Source organism: Ambystoma mexicanum (assembly GCF_040938575.1).
Source record: "Ambystoma mexicanum isolate Mex_15411 chromosome 12 unlocalized genomic scaffold, UKY_AmexF1_1 Mex_chr12_unloc.1, whole genome shotgun sequence".
NCBI classification, from domain to species: domain Eukaryota; kingdom Metazoa; phylum Chordata; class Amphibia; order Caudata; family Ambystomatidae; genus Ambystoma; species Ambystoma mexicanum.
This window is the reverse complement of record NW_027182322.1, coordinates 6,450,006-6,456,703: the sequence shown is the minus strand read 5'-3', so window position 1 is coordinate 6,456,703 and position 6,698 is coordinate 6,450,006. Positions and strand designations below refer to the sequence as shown.

The window sequence follows — 6,698 nt, the reverse complement described above, 5'->3', positions numbered from 1 at the left end:
AGAATGCCTCTCATTCCACTAAAAGATACGCCAGTGCCTACACTAGCCTAGGACTAGACTATGAGTCCCAATGTAGAAAGACCACAAGTCCACAGATATGCCTGTTTATTTAAACATCTGTATTATCATCAGCGTGTGACTGTAAAGGCGGGACCTCGCGCTCTCTGTAACGCGCTCCATTGGCAACATCAGTTAAATGTCGTTGGTTCAATCCCTCGCGGATGTTGTTTTTATTCCCATTTGTAACTGGGAAATACTGTCGCTGCAATACATATGTCTTAATCAAGCTAGTGGTTATTGACGTAAATGGCAGTGTTATAATGTTTCATGTACTGCAAATGTCACCACATAATGCGCTCTTAATTAGATTTGGTTGAAATACATTACAGTCACCCGATGAAAAAGTGTGCAAAGAGCATTAAAGAAACAAAAGGTTCATAACAGTAACAGGACATATCGAATTGTTTCAGTCCTCCACAGAGATTGCCAATGTATTAATGGAAATTCTAAAATATCTGCCCAACTGCCGTGACATTGCCTCACCGCAATGCCGTGACTCGGATTCGAACCGAGGTTGCTGCGGCCACAACGCAGAGTACTAACCACTATACGATCACGGCGAGCTACTTTGGCTGTTACAATGTGACGTTCCACCTCTATCATAAGCTGTACTCCATCTGTGATGTCATGACTCATGTTTGAATTAAAGGTTGGTTGTGATGTTATCCATGAGAATAAGTGGACACCTGATCCCCAGTCACTTATTTAAGATCTCAATAATCAAGTCAGAATCCAAATGAAAGTCATCAAAGTGGAGCCAATTAGAAATAATATAGTTACACAAACCTGGCAATGGTGCGGCAGCCAGGGCCGATAATGGCCCGCCAGCCTGAGAGCAGGAAAGTGTGAGAGCAGTGATGGTCTTGTGAGAGTTTACAGCTGTTATTGACCAAGTCCCCTTCCATTGCAGAGTTTTCTCCCTAAAAGAAGTGCAGAGGCTCCCTCCGGGGTGCTAATAGTAAATTTATTTTTTTGCGCAGGAGAAGTGCTCTTCACCAATTGCACGTGCCAAATCACCCGAAGGCCACCACCATAAAATTCAGGCATTCATGTTCATGCGTCCTCCATGTTATGTCCTTATAAAGGGATGCATGTTCATGATGACTCCATGTCACACCTGCATACAAGGATGCATGTTCATAGCGCCTCGTTCTCTTGGCTTCATACAGGGATTTTATCTCCTCCCTGTCTCACCCTCATGCAGGGATGCATGACCAATGCTCCTTCCCTTCTCGCCCGCATACATGGATGCACGTTCATGTCTCCTCGTTCTCTCGGCTTCATACAGGGATTTTATCTCCACCCTGTCTCACCCTCAGGAAGGGATGCATTACCAATGCTCCTTCCTGTCTCGCCCGCATACATGGATGCACGTTCACGCCTCCTCCTTCTCTCGGCTTCATACGGGGATCATATCTCCTCCCTGTCTCACCCTCATGCAGGGATGCATGACCAATGCTCCTTCCTGTCTCGCCCGCATACATGGATGCACGTTCACGCCTCCTCCTTCTCTCGGCTTCATACGGGAATCATATCTCCTCCCTGTCTCACCCTCATGCAGGGATGCATGACCAATGCTCCTTCCCTTCTCGCCTGCATACATGGATGCACGTTCACGCCTCCTCCTTCTCTCGGCTTCATACAGGGATCATATCTCCTCCCTGTCTCACGCTCATGCAGGGATGCATGACCAATGCTCCTTCCTGTCTCGCCCGCATACATGGATGCACGTTCACGCCTCCTCCTTCTCTCGGCTTCATACGGGGATCATATCTCCTCCCTGTCTCACCCTCATGCAGGGATGCATGACCAATGCTCCTTCCCTTCTCGCGTGCATACATGGATGCACGTTCACGCCTCCTCCTTCTCTCGGCTTCATACGGGGATCATATCTCCTCAATGTCTCACCCTCACTTCCAACATGTGTAACTTCTTGTTCTCTTTGACGTCTGGGGCATGGGTGGCTACTGCACAGCTCTAGATGTCGCCCACCTGCAAGGTGCTATGGAAAGCACTTTTCCACATTGGACGTGCTATATTAACCCCCTCTCCCCAAATACAATAAAAATAAAGAAATATATGTGCTTCCATAATGTCTACCTTCTAATGTTTCATATGTGTAAGCACATTGTCCTCCTCCTGACCACATTCTAAAACTATGTGCAAATTGTTCCTTCCATAAACTGTCACTTCCTTGGCCCTTTATTTATAATGACTGTTATACTCTCTCTCTTTCCGCCACAGTATAAAAAAGCCTAGCACACCTCATGATTGGACTAAGAAATTCCTGTCATTTAGTTGGAAATGATTTTCCCATTATCCCCAAAAACTCCTCACTGTGTCTAAGAACGCTTTTTTTCACAGGACAATACAGATCAGATTGACTTGAAAGGTCCTTTCACGCGACCACAGAATGCCTCTCATTCCACTAAAAGATACGCCTTTGCTTACAATAGCCTAGGACTAGACTATGAGTCCCAATGTAGAAAGACCACAAGTCTACAGATATGCCTGTTTATTTAAACATCTGTATTATCATCAGCGTGTGACTGTAAAGGCGGGACCTCGCGCTCTCTGTAACGCGCTCCATTGGCAACATCAGTTAAATGTCGTTGGTTCAATCCCTCGCGGATGTTGTTTTTATTCCCATTTGTAACTGGGAAATACTGTCGCTGCAATACATATGTCTTAATCAAGCTAGTGGTTATTGACGTAAATGGCAGTGTTATAATTATTATGTACTGCAAATGTCACCACATAATGCGCTCTTAATTAGATTTGGTTGAAATACATTACAGTCACCCGATGAAAAAGTGTGCAAAGAGCATTAAAGAAACAAAAGGTTCATAACAGTAACAGGACAAATCGAATTGTTTCAGTCCTCCACAGAGATTGCCAATGTATTAATGGAAATTCTAAAATATCTGCCCAACTGCCGTGACATTGCCTCACCGCAATGCCGTGACTCGGATTCGAACCGAGGTTGCTGCGGCCACAACGCAGAGTACTAACCACTATACGATCACGCGAGTGGGCTACTACGATGTGACGTTCCACCTCTGTCATAAGCTGTACTCCATCTGTGATGTCATGACTCATGTTTGAATTAAAGGTTGGTTGTGATGTTATCCATGAGAATAAGTGGACACCTGATCCCCAGTCACTTATTTAAGATCTCAATAATCAAGTCAGAATCCAAATGAAAGTCATCATAGTGGAGCCAATTAGAAATAATATAGTTACACAAACCTGGCAATGGGTCGGCAGCCAGGGCCGATAATGGCCCGCCAGCCTGAGAGCAGGAAAGTGTGAGAGCAGTGATGGTCTTGTGAGAGTTTACAGCTGTTATTGACCCTGTCCCCTTCCATTGCAGAGTTTTCTCCCTATAAGAAGTGCAGAGGCTCCCTCCGGGGTGCTAATAGTACATTTATTTTTTTGCACAGGAGAAGTGCTCTTCGCCAATTGCACGTGCCAAATCACCCGAAGGCCACCACCATAAAATTCAGGCATTCATGTTCATGCGTCCTCCATGTTATGTCCTTATAAAGGGATGCATGTTCATGATGACTCCATGTCACACCTGCATACAAGGATGCATGTTCATGCCGCCTCGTTCTCTTGGCTTCATACAGGGATTTTATCTCCTCCCTGTCTCACCCTCATGCAGGGATGCATGAACAATGCTCCTTCCCTTCTCGCCCGCATACATGCATGCACGTTCATGTCTTCTCGTTCTCTCGGCTTCATACGGGGATTTTATCTCCTCCCTGTCTCACCCTCAGGAAGGGATGCATGACCAATGCTCCTTCCCGTCTCGCCCGCATACATGGATGCACGTTCACGCCTGCTCCTTCTCTCGGCTTCATACGGGGATCATATCTCCTCCCTGTCTCACCCTCATGCAGGGATGCATGACCAATGCTCCTTCCTGTCTCGCCCGCATACATGGATGCACGTTCACGCCTCCTCCTTCTCTCGGCTTCATACGGGGATCATATCTCCTCCCTGTCTCACCCTCATGCAGGGATGCATGACCAATGCTCCTTCCCTTCTCGCCTGCATACATGGATGCACGTTCACGCCTCCTCCTTCTCTCGGCTTCATACGGGGATCATATCTCCTCAATGTCTCACCCTCACTTCCAACATGTGTAACTTCTTGTTCTCTTTCACGTCTGGGGCATAGGTGGCTACTGCACAGCTCTAGATGTCGCCCACCTGCAAGGTGCTATGGAAAGCACTTTTGCACATTGGACGTGCTATATTAACCCCCTCTCCCCAAATACAATAAAAATAAAGAAATATATGTGCTTCCATAATGTCTACCTTCTAATGTTTCATATGTGTAAGCACATTGTCCTCCTCCTGACCACATTCTAAAACTATGTGCAAATTGTTCCTTCCATAAACTGTCACTTCCTTGGCCCTTTATTTATAATGACTGTTATACTCTCTCTCTTTCCGCCACAGTATAAAAAAGCCTAGCACACCTCATGATTGGACTAAGAAATTCCTGTCATTTAGTTGGAAATGATTTTCCCATTATCCCCAAAAACTCCTCACTGTGTCTAAGAACGCTTTTTTTCACAGGACAATACAGATCAGATTGACTTGAAAGGTCCTTTCACGCGACTACAGAATGCCTCTCATTCCACTAAAAGATACGCCTTTGCCTACAATAGCCTAGGACTAGACTATGAGTCCCAATGTAGAAAGACCACAAGTCCACAGATATGCCTGTTTATTTAAACATCTGTATTAACATCAGCGTGTGACTGTAAAGGCGGGACCTCGCGCTCTCTGTAACGCGCTCCATTGGCAACATCAGTTAAATGTCGTTGGTTCAATCCCTCGCGGATGTTGTTTTTATTCCCATTTGTAACTGGGAAATACTGTCGCTGCAATACATATGTCTTAATCAAGCTAGTGGTTATTGACGTAAATGGCAGTGTTATAATGTTTCATGTACTGCAAATGTCACCACATAATGCGCTCTTAATTAGATTTGGTTGAAATACATTACAGTCACCCGATGAAAAAGTGTGCAAAGAGCATTAAAGAAACAAAAGGTTCATAACAGTAACAGGACATATCGAATTGTTTCAGTCCTCCACAGAGATTGCCAATGTATTAATGGAAATTCTAAAATATCTGCCCAACTGCCGTGACATTGCCTCACCGCAATGCCGTGACTCGGATTCGAACCGAGGTTGCTGCGGCCACAACGCAGAGTACTAACCACTATACGATCACGGCGAGCTACTTGGGCTGCTACAATGTGACGTTCCACCTCTATCATAAGCTGTACTCCATCTGTGATGTCATGACTCATGTTTGAATTAAAGGTTGGTTGTGATGTTATCCATGAGAATAAGTGGACACCTGATCCCCAGTCACTTATTTAAGATCTCAATAATCAAGTCAGAATCCAAATGAAAGTCATCAAAGTGGAGCCAATTAGAAATAATATAGTTACACAAACCTGGCAATGGGTCGGCAGCCAGGGCCGATAATGGCCCGCCAGCCTGAGAGCAGGAAAGTGTGAGAGCAGTGATGGTCTTGTGAGAGTTTACAGCTGTTATTGACCCTGTCCCCTTCCATTGCAGAGTTTTCTCCCTATAAGAAGTGCAGAGGCTCCCTCCGGGGTGCTAATAGTAAATTTATTTTTTTGCACAGGAGAAGTGCTCTTCGCCAATTGCACGTGGCAAATCACCCGAAGGCCACCACCATAAAATTCAGGCATTCATGTTCATGCGTCCTCCATGTTATGTCCTTATAAAGGGATGCATGTTCATGATGACTCCATGTCACACCTGCATACAAGGATGCATGTTCATGCCGCCTCGTTCTCTTGGCTTCATACAGGGATTTTATCTCCTCCCTGTCTCACCCTCAGGAAGGGATGCATGACCAATGCTCCTTCCCGTCTCGCCCGCATACATGGATGCACGTTCATGCCTCCTCCTTCTCTCGGCTTCATACGGGGATCATATCTCCTCCCTGTCTCACCCTCATGCAGGGATGCATGACCAATGCTCCTTCCTGTCTCGCCCGCATACATGGATGCACGTTCACGCCTCCTCCTTCTCTCGGCTTCATACGGGGATCATATCTCCTCCCTGTCTCACCCTCATGCAGGGATGCATGACCAATGCTCCTTCCCTTCTCGCCTGCATACATGGATGCACGTTCACGCCTCCTCCTTCTCTCGGCTTCATACGGGGATCATATCTCCTCCCTCTCTCACCCTCATGCAGGGATGCATGGCCAACGCTCCTTCCTGTCTCGCCCGCATACATGGATGCACGTTCACGCCTCCTCCTTCTCTCGGCTTCATACGGGGATAATATCTCCTCCCTGTCTCACCCTCATGCAGGGATGCATGACCAATGCTCCTTCCCTTCTCGCCTGCATACATGGATGCACGTTCACGCCTCCTCCTTCTCTCGGCTTCATACGGGGATCATATCTCCTCAATGTCTCACCCTCACTTCCAACATGTGTAACTTCTTGTTCTCTTTGACGTCTGGGGCATGGGTGGCTACTGCACAGCTCTAGATGTCGCCCACCTGCAAGGTGCTATGGAAAGCACTTTTCCACATTGGACGTGCTATATTAACCCCCTCTCCCCAAATACAA

The 6,698-nt window shown here is 46.4% G+C and overlaps 2 non-coding genes across 2 annotated transcripts; both read right to left on the bottom strand.

Moving 5' to 3' along the window:
* Nucleotides 1-548: 548 nt before the first annotated feature.
* TRNAH-GUG (transfer RNA histidin (anticodon GUG)) lies at nt 549-620 on the bottom strand. Its single transcript has one exon. It is a non-coding gene; the product is annotated as a tRNA-His (tRNA).
* A 4,623-nt stretch (nt 621-5,243) lies between these two features.
* Nucleotides 5,244-5,315, bottom strand: TRNAH-GUG (transfer RNA histidin (anticodon GUG)). The gene has a single exon. It is a non-coding gene; the product is annotated as a tRNA-His (tRNA).
* Nucleotides 5,316-6,698: the final 1,383 nt, after the last annotated feature.